This window comes from Ochotona princeps, chromosome 8 (assembly GCF_030435755.1).
Source record: "Ochotona princeps isolate mOchPri1 chromosome 8, mOchPri1.hap1, whole genome shotgun sequence".
In the NCBI taxonomy this organism is placed as follows: Eukaryota; Metazoa; Chordata; class Mammalia; order Lagomorpha; family Ochotonidae; genus Ochotona; species Ochotona princeps.
The window spans coordinates 51,219,967-51,235,093 of NC_080839.1; the positions used below are offsets into that span (position 1 = coordinate 51,219,967).

The 15,127-nt window shown below is 48.2% G+C and overlaps 1 long non-coding RNA gene across 2 annotated transcripts in view; it reads left to right on the forward strand.

The window, feature by feature from the left end:
• The window catches only part of LOC131480936 (uncharacterized), a 32,131-nt gene that overhangs the window by 16,829 nt on the left and 175 nt on the right, over window positions 1-15,127 (forward strand). The window contains exons 2-4 of one of the 2 annotated variants that reach the window (XR_009245901.1): window positions 5,105-5,172; window positions 7,832-8,001; window positions 14,209-14,322. This is a non-coding gene — a long non-coding RNA (uncharacterized LOC131480936). The remainder of the gene's footprint in view (window positions 1-5,104; window positions 5,173-7,831; window positions 8,002-14,208; window positions 14,323-15,127) is intronic. The other variant, XR_009245902.1, reaches the window with a different exon arrangement.

The window sequence follows — 15,127 nt, forward strand, 5'->3', positions numbered from 1 at the left end:
ATTTATAATTATGCCTAACTTTATAAGTTTATAGAGATGCAACCCACAGTTACTTGAACTGAACACCTCTGCTTTTCTACAAGATCTTTAGGGAAAAGGTCTGGCAAAAATGACTCTTGGCTATGTCTGTGCTTCTGATCAGAAACTGCCTACCCCCAACCCCAGGGGCAGCTAGAGGCCAGAGGGAAGGCTCCAGGAGTGTAAGCTGTCAGCTGCTTCTGGTCTAGTTGAGATGCAGTGAGCGAGCTGCAGAAGGTCTAGCTGAAGAGCCGCAGCTGGATGCAGAGGTGACGTGCTCCGGAAGAGCCAGTACAGAGCAGAATTGCCAGGGGCTCTCGGGGAGGAATGAGGCGGGGCCGGGAGGAGGGGACTGTGAACTCAACTTCAAGGAGAAGAATCAAAAGAGATGTCCCGGGAGGACAAAATGAGACAGAAATTCAGATTCAAATAAGACACTTCTTGCCTTGACTTCTGCAGTAATGCATAGTTGTTAGAGAATCTGTGCAGAAAACACCAACAGGATATGCAAGCCACCACTTACAGTTCATCTCTGCCAAACCCAGACGTGGCGCTGTGCCGTCTGCTTTGGCCAAGACTGCTCCTTGTCCCCAGATCCACTCTGTTTGAGCCCTTCGGTCATAAACTGCAAAATTGCACTGGGCACAGGACCCAGTTTCCAATTTCTCTTGCAGCAAGGTGTGGCTGCATGAGTAATTAGTGGTGGAGGGACATGAACAAAAGGTGTGTACTCAGGTCTTGCTCCTGCCTTTAAAGGGTGAAGGCATGCTTTGCACCCCACCTCTCCCATCCCTTCAGCTGTGATGACAGGAGCTGCAGCAGCCGCCACAGCCCATGAGGCAACAAGAAGGCGGGAACCCTAATCAGCCTTGGCCTCCAGGCACTACCATGTTGTTTAAACTATTATTGCTCATAACTATGGTTTTTGTAGCAATTAAATTCTATTTGATTCTTTAGCCTGACTTGCTTAGAGGCAGAGTACTTTGCTTTGTGAATGTGTCCACTTGTTTTTTCCCCCATGGCCTGGTTTTGATCAGAGAGGGGTTTTTAAAATGTGCTTTTCACTGCATATGTATCCTTAGAGGTGCATCTTCAAATGTAATTCTGATTGGTTCTGCTATGGTTTGGATTTTGATGTGTGTGTTCCCCAAATGTCCATGATCAAAGGCGTGGCCCCTAGGGTGGTGTTCTTGGGACATGGGACCTGGTGGGAGCTGCTTCTGCCACTGGAGGTGGGGAGCCCTTAAAGGGCTGATGGGACCCTGTCTCTCCCTCTGTCCTCTGGTTGTGGCTGGCCATGTAAGCTCTGCCTCTGGTATTCATTATAATGCAAAACTAATAAAATTTTTAAAATTAAGGTATTTATTGATTTGGAAGGCAGATCGATCCAGAGACAATTTCCCATCCTCTAGTTCATTCCCCACATGACTGCAGTAGCTAGGGCTGGGCCAAGCCAATGCCAGCACCTGGAAACTCAATCCAGGTCTCTCACATGGGTGGCAGGCAGCCAGGTGCTTGAGTCATCCCTGCTGCCTGCTAGGATGTATGTTAGCAGGAAACTGGAATGGAGAGCTGGGACTAGACCCAGACCAGACCAGTGTGGGTTCGGGCCATCCCAAGCGGTGTCTCAACTACTGTGCCAAATGCCTACCCCTGGCTCCCTGCCACCTACATGCAAGACCTGGACTGAGTTTCCAGGTGCTGGCATTGGCCTGACCTAGCCCTAGTTACACAATTTTTAGGGATTTAACATCCAGAAGGACCAAAGCACCAGAACTGTGTGAGTAACTACCCTCTCTTGGAACCCACAGTGACTCTGGGTGTTAAAATCGACATAAAGCCACAGCCTACAGGCTTTAGAGGAGTGCGAAAATCAAGCAGGAAAAAAACAGTAAAGTCTTTGGAGAACAGATGATTGATCAGGGAAAGAGACTGTCAAAGAGGGTGTGAAGGAAATTCTTTTTAGGGGGAAAAGGAAGAGACCGCAGTCTTGGACCCATCCAGTGATGGAGTAGCTGAGGCCTGGGGGCTGGCTGAAGGGTGAGGTCAGAAGGAGTGGGCTACTGAAGAAACCTGTGTGAGAGACGGATGGAGGGACAGGGGAGAAGGAGGAGTGACGGGCAGTCTAATGTCAGGGAGAAGACGTGCTGAGGGAGGAACGAAGCTTTCTCGTGGAGGTGCCGATCAACAAATATTAGCTGAGCTCCTCTGAGTGCCAGGCCAGATGTGAAATTCCACCTGTTATGAACTGCCAGTCCCTGGGGAGGGAAGAGGAGGGGGGCAGATGGACACTTCAAAGGGAAGCACGCCAATGGACCAGTTAATTTCAGATAGTGTCAGAACAATAAAAGCTATGGGGCGGGGCCCTGTGCTACAGGCTGGCTTGAGTTCTCAGCAGGAGGCTCTAGGCAGAGTGGTGAGTGACCTCCTGCATGCTGCCCTGATTCCTGGAGGAACCCCAGCTCCTTCAAGGCCTGGAGCTTCTGGTGAAGAGAGTGTGGGTGGGAATATGCTCAGGGCTCTGCCCCTCCCTTAGGTGCTGGTGAGTAAGCTCCTTCCCTAGTGTGAGCTGGTTCTCAGAGCTGCAGACACACAAACTGGAAGATCTTTTGGGTTGACCCATGGCTTTTTGGGCTGCTTATAATTGTAATAGCTTACCTAAAAAGCAACTCTTTTCTCCAAGTAGCTTCTGATTGCCTGGAATTCTCCCAATTTTATTTTGTTTTGAAAGATTTATTTATTTGTGTTTGAAAGGCAAATTTACAAAGAGAAGGAAAAACAGAAAGATCTTCACTCCCCCAAATGGCTGCAATGGTCAGAGTTAAGCTGATCTGAAGCTAGGAGCCAGGAGCTTCTTCTGGGTCTCCCTTGTGGGTAGCAGGGGCCCAAGCACTTGGGCTATCTTCCACTCCTCTCCCAGGTGCATTAGTAGGGGGCTGGATCAGAAGCTGAGCAGCAAAGACTCAGACCAACAGGCTGACATAGATACCAGCATCACAGGTGTCAGCCTAACCCATTACACCACAACGCCTGCCTCCAGAGGCCCATCTTGAAAACCTCTTGCCAAATTCTCATTCTGTGAAAGACAAACACATTTGACCAGCAGCACCAATTTCTGGGGGAGGGGCTGAATGCAGATTCTAAACACAGCACCAGTCAAATCTTGTGTTCAGACACATGCATAAGCCCATGTATTTCACCCAGTTCTGGATTCCCCCTCTAACCCCTGGGATATTTTTTTTTTTTTGGCCAGGCACAGTGGTGGGGTACTTCCCATGGCACACTGTACCACTTTGTCACTTATCCCTGAAACCCCTTTTCCTTCTCTTAGAACCCACTGCCTTTTTGACATGAAAAATGTACTACAGCAAGTCTACCGGTTAATTAATTAAAAAGGAAAAAAAATCGATTTTCAAATACAAAATGATTAATTACATAAGCATTAGCACTTCTGCACACTGGGAACAGAGTGTCTTTAAGCTAAACTTTTCTAGTACATTCTTTTATGCTGATGTAAGTGTTTCTGCCCATCCGAGGTTGATTTTTCGTATACCCTGGTCCATTTTGCAGCAAATGGCCCCAAATGGTGTTTATCCTGCTCATTACGAGCCTGTATCAATTAGACAGGCCTGGCTGAGCAGCCTGTCCAGGCCTCCGCAGCCTGCTCTGGTCTGTCTATTCTTGGCAGCCTGCAGCTGCCTGGGACATCTCACCCATCCAATCTGCATGGGGGAAGCTGCTACAGGGCAAGTCCTCGTTGCTTCTCACAAGCCCAGAGCAGCAGCCTGACATCAGAGAAGACTGTTGTATGGTTCTTGCACTTTATAGATTTTTTAAAGATTATTGTGAAGTTCAGACACATGGCTCCCAGCTTACTGATGTTTCAATTGTTTGTTTTAGCCAGAAGAGCCTAGTCCTCCTCTTCCTCCCAGCATTTGGACAAAGCAGCCAGCCTGTATTCTAGGTGAGACTTCTTTGTTCCCTGTCCCCTGTGTCTCCTTGCCTTAACTTTTTCCCCTTGCAAAGGGCTGAGTCCAGGGCTTCAGGACCTGCTGGGCACTTGGGCCTGAGGGTGGGCAGGAGGTGAGCCGATGGCCCCTTCTGTGGTGCCCACTCTCTCTGGACAGAGGCCACTGCATGCTCAAGTGCATTGGCCAAGGTGCAGGGGTGTCTCTCAGACCTGCTGCTGTGAGCTGCTTGCTGAGCAACTTTAGGTGTAGTACCTGCAGTGCTTCTTGCTACTTTTCAAACACAGGCATGCCAGTGCAGTGGACTGACAGGGTCACTGTTGAAATCAGGGTGGGCCCCAGACCTGTCGGAGACAAAGGAGACTGTGTTTATACCCATGGCTGTCGCAGTCACAACGGGATGGGAGAAGCCTGCAGGGGCTGAGGGGGCCCACGTGGCTGGGAGATGAGATTAATGGTGGGCACATGCTGAGCATGATACTTCTGTTTTCCAGAAGCGTAAAATGGTATTTTCTTCATTGAAATCATGGAAATAAGAAGCTATTATGGTTCAATTTGTAGACAGGAACTAATGTGCTTTTCAACACCAGCTGAAAATTTTATTATGATGGCTTGAATTCATAAGCAGATGAGTTAGATTTCCTTCTTCTAGGACTTGGAACAACAGAAAAGTTGCTTTTTACCTCTTTTTTTTTAATTAAAAATATTTATTTATTTTTATTACAAAGTCAGATATACAGAGAGGAGAGACAGAGAGGAAGATCTTCCATCCGATGATTCACTCCCCAAGTGAGCCGCAACGGCCGGTGCTATGCCGATCCAAAGCTGGGAACCAGAAACCTCTTCCAGGTCTCCCACGCAGATGCAGGGTCCCAAAGCATTGGGCCGTCCTCAACTGCTTTCCCAGGCCACAGCAGGGAGCTGGTGGGAAGTGGAGCTGCCGGGATTAGAAGCGGTGCCCATATGGGATTCTGGCATGTTCAAGGTGAGTACTTTAGCCACTAGGGCATGGCACCGGGCCGTCTTTTTTGTTTTTTTAAAGAATTTATTTTTCTACTTGAAAATGTTAGAGAGAGACACACACAAATAGATCTTCCATGCACTGGTTTACTCTCTAGATGGCCACAACAGCCAGAGTTGGGGCAAGCTGAAGCCTGGAGCCAAGAACTTCATCCAGATCTCCCAGGTAAGTTCAAGAACCCCAAGCCATTGGTCTGTCTGCTGCTGCTTTTCCCAGGCTATTAGCAGGGATCTGGATCAGAAGTAGAGCAGCCAGGACATGAATCAGAGCCAATATGGGCTGCCAGCATTGCAGGAATTGGCTTAACCCACAGCATATGCTTTGGAGCATGAGAGAAGAAAGCAAGGTGCTATGGAAGTAATGTTGACTTCACAGATGGCCCCCTGCATGCACAGGTGGGGTCCGGCATTGTGTGGTTCTCAGGGAGCAACCGAGCCCAGGCACCCTTCCCTGATGGGCTGTCACAGGCTTGCAAACCCAGGAAAGAGTATCAGTGGCCGAAGGCATCAGAGTAGCATCTGGCCCTTCCTCAACGAACTGTCTGGCTATTCCAGGCCCTTTGCTGCTTCCGCCTCCTCCACCCCCGCTTCTCACTACCCTGCCATCCATCTTCGAATCCCAGATCCTTCTTAGCCTGCCAGATCCTTCTTAGTCATCCATTTTCCCCTTGGGACAATCTTCCAGGGGCCAGGTCCTGTCAAGGCACTCTAATGGCCCTAGCAGGTGCAGAGGCCCAGGCCCTGATAGGCACAGGCAACAGAACTGATGCAAACGAGGTGCTGCTACAGAGTCACAGGCCACTCGAGTTTGTCAACTCAGGTTACAGGCTGCTTCATCTGTGGAATTTCATGGAAAGAGATTGCCTTTTTTTTTTTAAAGATTTTTATTTCTATTACAAAGTCAGATATACAGAGAGGAGAGAGAGAGGAAGATCTTCCATCCAATGATTCACTCCCCAAGTGAGCCACAATGGACCAATGCGCTCCGATCTGAAGCCGGGAACCAGAAACCTCTTCCCGGTCTCCCACGTGGATGCAGGTGCCAATGCATTGGGCCGTCCTCGACTGCTTTCCCAGGCCACAAGCAGGGAGCTGGTGGGAAGTGGAGCTGCCAGGATTAGAACCAGCGCCTATATGGGATCCCGGGGCGTTGAAGGCGAGGACTTTAGCCGCTAGGCCACGCCGCCGGGCCCCCAAGAGATTGCCTTTTCTACAATATTTGCAATCAACAGAACATTGAGATTGGTCTTTTTTTTTTTTTTTTTTTTTTTAATTCTGAGGCACAAAAGCTTCAGTAAACGTTGTTCTTCTGTCATTTAACTCAGAATCCTGCCAGGCTGCTCACCTTGAAGCTTGCAGGATAAATGGCACTTTTTACAACCCACCGGAAATTAAGTGCTAGCTGACTGGGGGGGCCTTACAGTTCTCCCTCTCTCAGTTTTCCTGTTTGATCCACTGCTAGAGCACACATTGCTGAGGTCAGCCATCCCTGGGCAGCACCACCCAGGGCCCGTGGGAGGTGGGTCTAATGGCCTTGTTTGTGTGGCTGCTGTGATGTCTTTGACTTGGACCTGAAGAGCAGAAGGCAGTCGAGGTACCTGCTGTGGCATCTTGTTGAGACCTGTTTGTGTTGTGGGTGAATTTGTCGACAGGGCCCTGTATAGATGCAGTCTCGTTCACCTATTGGAAGGCACTACTATGGTGCTGAAGGGCTTCTGGAAAGAAGTTTCTGCTGGTGGAGCAAGTGGAGAAAGAGTGCTCCCAGAAGTAAGTCCTTAGATCCATTCCATGAGCATGTCTTAAAAGCCAAGCTACTGGATTCATGTTCTGATCGCTCCATTTCTATAGTGTTCTCCAGAAAGCAGCAGAGGATGTTTGAGCCCCTGCCACCCATGTAGGAGACCTAGAAGAAGTTTCTGGCTCCTGGCTTTGATCTAGCCCAGTGCTAGCTGTTTCAGCCATCTGGGAGGGTGAACAAGCTCTCTTTCTCTCTTAATCTGGAACCCTGTTTTCAAAATAAGTAAGTAAGTAAATAAATAAATAAAACGAAAAAAAAAATCAAATTCCTCTTCCCAAGAGAAAATTTCACCCAGTCCCGCTCCCTTTTAAAGCATGGGTGGCTACATGCTCTCCTCCCACAGCCAGCCCAGTGCCAGAGGCAGGGGCCGTGGTACGGATAGGTCACGGAGAGCAAGTGTGCAGTCTGGGACAAGCAGGACTGTGCATAGAGTCACCAGAAACAGTGGAGAGAAAGTCCTTAAGTGAGACCCATCCTGTTGGCAAACGGCGCGGTGGCTCAACGCGCACAAACACACACACACACACACTCACACATATGTACACACATACGTGGGCGGAGGAGGTGGAGTACACAGGTCAGAAGAGGGACAGACACACTGCTGAATCCTGAAAGCCTGGGTCACCAACTGGGATTGTCACCGCCATGCTGAGTTGAAGGGCCACCGTTGGTCAGGTGCCTGCTGTGTGTGTCACAGAAGAGGACTGCTAGCAATAAGGAGCCACTGACCAGCCCCAGCTGCCTAGCCGCTGCAACTGCTAGCATTTCATGAGTATTTACTGTGTCCTAGAGATCCCAGAGTAAATTCCACCTTCACAAAGTAGATTTTTTAAAGGTTTATTTATTTGTCTGAAAAGGAGAGACACACACTCCTACATATCTTCTCTCTGCTGTTTTCATGACCCAAATGTTTGCAAAAGCCAGGGCTGGGCCAGGCTGAAGCCAGGACCTAGGAACTCCATCCAAATCTCTCACATATGCAGTCTAGGCCTAAGAGCTCTTGGATCACAATCTGCTGTTTTTACAGGGATTTTCACAGGGCGCTGGAGCAGCCAAGATTCAAAGCAGCACCGGTATGGGATGCCAGTAACACAGGTAAAAGTCGCTGCACCACAGCACCGGCCCCCACAAAGTGGACATTAATCTCATTTGATGATAAAGAAATAGACTCAAGGAAGTGAAGAATCTTGTAAGCAGGTGCAAAATCCACTAGTTAAACACTGCTGATGGTCAGTTTCACAAGCACTCCGTGGAGGTCCCCCCTGCACAATGGTAGAAAAAGCCGTGATTTGTGCAAGTCAGAGCAGTTGTTGGGGGCTCTCTAAGCCATCCACGGTGTTCACATTCAACCTGCATTACTCATATTACTAACTCGCTTATTTTGACTGCATGAATGGAACTGGTTTAGAGTCACACTTAATGGAGCGTCTTCTTTTAACTTGGAGGAGATTGTTGTCACGTTCACAGCATCTCTTGTTAGGTAGTGTGGGAGAACTGGGGACAGGAACGAGGAGGGGGTGGGTGTTAAAAGGCAAACATAGAAAAGATTCCTCATAAAAAAGAGAACACATCTAGAAATGACTGCTCCATAAACAAAACATGAGTGCACACAGCAATTTCATGTTCTCGTACCACCCACTCGGTTAGTTCTCTAGGATTCCAGAACAGCACTGCCTGGGCAGAGCTACAGGCTCTGTGCTCCTGGCGTCCTGAACTCCAGCACAGTGATGTGTGCTGGCGGAGCGCTCGGGCCAGGACACACCAGCAGCTCGATGAGAATTTTGACATTTGCCATGATTGCAGCTACAGCAGATCCAGAGACTCTCCAGTTAAGGCTGTGAGGGTTGCTGGAACACAGGCGGCACGCTGGGTTACATTGGACTTGGGGATTGAATGAGGTGAGAGTTGAGATCACACCACGAAACACGGGCCGACTGGCGAGTCCTCCTTCAGCTCTCTCTGTGGTGAAAAAGCTGAGCTTTTGGCATAAATCCTTAGCTGGAAACTGGGCTATTTGTAATGATGCTTTAGCAAATGCATCTCCAGGGTGGGTGCTGATGGGTGATCAGCGGAGGAACCAGCCATGCGAAGGGCATGACTGCTATAGCAAGAAGTTTCCATGCGCAGCACCACTTGCCCCTGGCTTGGGCCTTCCAGCCTTCTCAGCTGTAGGTTTGGGACTGTAATATGTCCTTCAGCTTCCCCTCCTGCCCTCATTGCCTCCTTCCCTTCCTTCCATCTTTCCTTCCTTGAGAGTCATACATTCAAAAAGTAGATGTATAAAGAGGGAGGCATAAAAAAGAGAGATCTTCCATCTGCTGATTGGCCAGAGCTGAGCCAATCCAAAGCCAGAAGGCAGGAGTTTTTGGTGGGTCTTGCAGGTACGTGCAGGGGCCCAAGGACTTGAGCCATTCTTTACTGCCTTCCCAGGCCATAAGCAGAGAGTTAGATCAGAAGTAGAACAGCTGGGACTTGAACCAGCCCCATATGGGATGCCAGCACCATAGGAAGATGCTTAGCCTGATACCTCATGGTGCTAGCCACTTATTGTAAGATATTTATTTTTTTTAAAAGATTTATTTTTATTGGAAAGTCAGATCTACAGAGAGGAGAAGAGACAGAGAGGAAGATATTCCGTCCGATGGTTCATTCCCCAAGTGACCACAACGGCCAGTGCTGCGCCAATCTGAAGTCAGGAGCCAGGAACCTCGTCCAGGTCTCCCACGTGGGTGCAGGGTCCCAAGGCTTTGGGCCATCCTTGACTGCTTTCCCAGGCCACAATCAGAGAGCAGGATGCGAAGTGGGCCATCAGGATTAGAACCAGCGCCCATATGGAATCCTGTCACATTCAGAGAGGACTTTTAACTGCTAGGCCACCATGCTGGGCCGTATTGTAACATATTTAAATGCTACAGCCCTAGGTGATGCTGAGTGAGACTCTTCCATGAACTGCCTTTGTCCTCAACGTGGGAGGCGGTCACTGCTTTGCTTTCACTGCATGCACAGGACATTATGTGTTCTGTGTTTTTCTAGATGATGTTAATGTAAAGTAGAATGAATCTGGTGGTGGATCTCAACTTTGCCTATGCATAATTAAGTGTATTTAAGATGATTTAAAATAAATTCTGAGTCATAGCTCAGCCTTTCTTAACCAGTGTGATGAAATGTGATGTGTCAAATTTGAGTTAAATCCATAATCTCAGTGGATGTGCTTTTGACTTGCACATAAGGAAAAGCAGGCAGGCAAAAGCAAGGCGGCAACACACACTGTGTTGACATTCAACAACAGGAAGGTCAAAGTCAGGAGTTGGTGTCAATATGTTCATTCCCAACCGCAATAAAGCTGTCCCCGCGACTGCAGTCTCAGCTGCTTCCCCTGTTCTAGCGAGGAAGACACCATTCAGGCGACACCATCAGACCTCTGAAATATCATGCGTTAGAGACGGTCTCATTGCCTTTCTCGATCAATCTATGCTAGTTTAAGGGCAAACTTGAAATTCCCTCACCAGACAGGGCTGTGTTTGACAAAAAGCAGTGAGAGCTGACAGCTGGGATTTCTGCCACATGAAAATTACAGAATGCGTGCATGACAGGTGCCATTGTGTGAGACATCCTAAAGTGAGCTTAGCTCTCCATTTTGTTCTCCAGTATTTTACTGGTGAGACTTTCTGGGGCAGGTGGTGGGAGGGTTTTCAATGTTGGGAAAACATGCCTCTCTCTCCCTTTCTCTAAGACACAAGTCACCAGCTTAAAGAGGAGACAGTTTTGTGTTGGCTCTTTGGCACAGCAGGCTAGGCCTCCACCTTCAGCATCGTCATTCCATATGGGTGCTGGTTTGAGTTCTGGCGACTCCACTTCTGATTCAGCTCCCTGCTTATGGCCTACGAAGGCAGGGGAGTATACAAGGATATTGTGACCCTCGAAGGTCAGCAAGCACAGAATTACAATTGATAGGATAATATTTGTGTGAAAACAATTGGATGGATGCCATTTGTAAGAGAACAGCTGAATGGATACCTTTTGTATAACTGATGGGACATCATTTTTTTTTTTTCAGATTTATTTGTTTTTATTGCAAAGTCAGATATACATAGAGAGGAGGAGAGACCAAAATATCTTCCGTCCAATGATTCACTCCCCGATTAACTGCAATGGCTAGTGCTTCGCCAATCTGAAGCCAGGAGCCAGGAGCTCTTCCAAGTCTCCCATGCAGGTGCAGTGTCCCAAGGCATTGAGCTGTCCTCAACTGCATTCCCAGGCCACAAGCAGGGTGCTGGATGGGAAGTGGAGCTGCCAGGATTGGAACCGGCACCCATATGGAATCCTGGCCCATTCATGGCAAGGACTTTAGCCACTAGACCACTGTGCCGGGACCAGCCACTTGGACATCATTTGTATGAGAACAACTGAGTGTGTACCATTCATATAACTAAATGGATATCATTTGTATGAGAACAGTTGAGTGGACAGCATGTGAATGAGAACACTTGGTGGAAACAAAAGGAGTTCCAAACAAAAGAATAGAAACAGTTGATGGGTTTAGTTGATGCATTCAATACCTCTTCCCTTATTCTTTATGACCCTCATAAAGTCTGGTGTCACTAATAAACCTTGGCTTTTGACCATTAGAGTCCACACGTGTTATTATAGGCTCCATGCACCAAGCCCATGGCTGCAGGACAGCGACAGGGAAGGATCGTTCTTGTGCTTATGTGGGAGACCTAGAAGAGGCTACGGGGTCCTGGCTTCAGATTGGCCCAACACTGGGTGCAGCAGCCATTTGTGTAGTGAACCAGCAGATGGAAGATGGAAGGGGTGTGTGTGTGTGTGTGTGTGTGTGTGCGCGCGCGCACATGCGCACGTGTGTGTGTCCTTTCTGCAACTCTTTCATATAAAAGTAAATAAATCTTAAAAAAAAAAAAAACAACAAACTCTAACTCTACACTAGGTACACTCTGCTTTCCATCTGGGAAGCTACCTAAGAATGGCAAATTGCGAGCCCAGCATGGTAGCCTAGTGGCTAAAGTCCTCGCCTTACATGTGCTGTGATCCCATATGTGTGCCAGTTCTATTTCCAGTGGCTCTGCTTCCCATCCAGCTCCTTGCTTGTGGCTTGGGAAAGCAATTGAGGACGGCCCAATGCATTGGGACCCTGCATCCACGTGGATGTTTCCAGGCTCCTGGGTTCAGATTGGCGTGGCTCTGGTCATTGTGGATGTTTAGGGAGTGAATCATTGGATAGAAAGATCTTCCTCTGTCTCTCTTCCTCTCTGTATATCTGACTTTCCAATAAAAAGATAAATCTTTTTAAAACAAGAATGAAAAATTGCATGTGATGCATGTCTTTTCCAAGGTTGTAGAGCTTCTGTAATTTGGACTTGCCAATAAGAAACAATAAGGTGAGGAAAAGCAAGACTTCCAATGTCTGTTACTCATATTTCCACTTCCAATGGGTGACACCAAAGCCAGGTTGTACATGAGCCCTGCTGAAGACAGGGAAAGGTTGAAAATCAGAAAGATGCGCCATAGTCTTGTCTCGTACCACAAGGTCCCCGGGTCTTAGCTCTGCCATAGTTAGCAAGTGTCAAGTTTCCAAAAGTCAATTCTGGGAAAATTAAAGAATGAATGCAGCATTACGGGTAAATTCAGAGCTTGGTAGGCATTTGGCACAGTGGTGGAGTCACCTCCTGGGACACCTACACCAGATATCCGGGTTCCTGGCTGGTGTCCTGGTGACTGTGCCTCTGCCCAGCATGCTGGGAGGCAGCAGAGGGTGACTCAGGTACTTGAGTTCGTGTCCCTCACCTGGGAGACCAGCATGGTGTTCTGGTCTCCAGGCTTCAGGCTGGCCCAGCCCTGTTTGATGTGGACATCTGCAGAGAGAACCAGCCGACACAAGATGTGTCTGCCTCTCTCTTCACTTTCAAATGAAGTGAAAATAAGTGGATGAAAGAGAATTCTTTCATGAGACTGTTTCTATTTATATTCGGTATAACCTGCCTGCAAGTGTCTGTTGCTGCTCCCTCTATTGCTTTGGGGGCTGTGAGAGGGCAGCCTGCCAGAGGTCCTGCGCACGTCCCGCCCAGAGGCAGTGGCAGGGGCTTTTGGATTCCTGGGAGCCGGACTGACATTTGCAATGTGTCCAAGTCACTTGGCAATAGTTGGCCTCTCAGGACACTGACTAGGGATCGTTGCTCCTCAGAATTGGATCCAGGGGACCAACCTGGAGGATCATAATAAAAAGAAAGATCATGTCTTTTAAGAGGGGGGATGGGGAGGGTCATGCAAATCCAAGTGAGAACTGGGTGCCTCAGTACTGCCAGAGTGTGCTGTGTTTTATTTGGGAAACGAGACAAAATCTTCCCATGATCAGCCACTCCATGTGACATCCCAACCCACACTCTGCTACTGACATTTCATCTCCCACTGAACAGCCCGGCTGTTGTAGCATTTTCAGGATTCTTAATTTATGTCTCGTAGGATCTAAAATCAGATGGCAGGAACTTTAAGAAAATAACCAGTGTTGACAGGCACTTTCTGCTTCGAGAAGCTGCGACACCTAGCACTGCTAAAAACTGGGGAACCCTCTCTATCTTTTCCTTCCTAAACATGTCCAGTGGTTAGAGACAGGGAGCCGTCCTAAGGCACGTTACTGCTGCTTTCCTTGTAAACTCCACGGAAAGCCTTTCCTTCCACACAGGATATGCCAGGATGTGCTTTGCTTAGTAATGGGGGATTTCAGCATTTAATTAGCTTAAATCACTGTAACCAATGAAAGTTTATGGTAAACTTTGATGAGTTTGAAAGATTTGTTTATTTGAAAGGCAGAGTACAGAGAAGGAGAGTGAGAGCGCATGTGAGAGATCTTGCATTTGCTGGGTCCCTTCTCAGATGGCCACAGCAGCCAAGGTTGGGTCAAGTGGAAGTCAAGAACTCAAACTCCCTCCAGGTCTTTCATGCAGGTGGCCGGGCTCCAACTTTTTGGACCATCCACTACTACTTTCTTTTCTCTCTTTTTCTTTCTTTCTTTCTTTCTCTCTCCCTTCCTTCCTTTCTTAAGATTTATTCATTTTTACTGGAAAGGGGGAGTTACAGAGAGGAGATACAGAAAGAAAGATCTTCCATCTGCTGGTTTACTCTGCAAATGGTCACAACAGTTGGAGCTGAGTTGATCTGAAGCCAGGAGCCAGGAGCCTCTTCCAGGTCTCCCCATATCGGTGCAGGGGCCCAAGGACTTGGGCCATCCTCTGATGCTTTTCCAGGCCATAAGCAGAGAGCTGGGTTTGAAGTGGAGCAGCTGGGACATGAGCCAGCACCCAAATGGGATGCTAGGGCTTGCAGGTGAAGGATTAGCCTGTGAGCCACAGCTGCAGCCCCCGTCTGCTACTTTCTTAGGAGCATTAGGAGCTGGAACCACAAGGGGAGCAACCAGGACTCGAACCAGTGCTTTGATAAGGGATGCTGGCTTCACAAGCAGTGCGCTTCACCAAATCACCAGCCCCAGTTCACTAGAGAAAAGTAAGATGATCCAGAGATAAGATCAGCAACTTAGGGTAAGCTTTATAGCTTATCACCTGTTGATTTTCAAATCACCACTGAGAGAAGATGAGGACAATGATTCCTCCTTTATGGAAGAGGTAAGCGGGCCTCCAGCATTGGAAATAAAACTAGCCGCAAAGTATACACTTTGGAGAAATTGGAACTTAAACCTAAATCAATCTCCTCTCGTTCTGTCTCTTGGATTCCATTACTACCATGAAAATCAACAGCTCTGGTTTAGCTTTGCAAATGAATACGTAGAAACTTTTGCTGAGCAGGCTAGTGGCAGTGGTGAACACCTGGGGCATGTGGGCTTCAACCCCTGATCAGCAGGGTGCTGGCATCCACCCTGGCTCTGGGGTACTTGTCCTTGTCCTGGATTTATGTTTAACAGTGTTTTAAACAATTCTTGGGGGCAGGGATGAGTGCTGTGGAGCTGTGGACTAAGCTGACCCTTGGGACACCCGGCTCCCATTCTGGAGTGCCAGGTTTAAGTCTGGACTCCTCTGCGTCTTATCTAGCTTCCTGCTCATGCATGTGGGAAGGCGGTGGATGTTGGCTGAAGCACTTGGGTGGGAGACCTCCAGGTGTTCCAGGTGTTCCAGGTGCCTGGCTTCATTCCTGGTCCAGCCCTGGCTATTGTGGACATTTGAGGAATGATTTAGCAGATCAAAGACTCTTTCTCTCCGTCACTTTGCCTTTCACATAAATATCTTTTAAAAGGTCATGGGAAATGGAATTATAATATTTATTTTGGTGCAACATTAAGTTATGTATCTGAAGG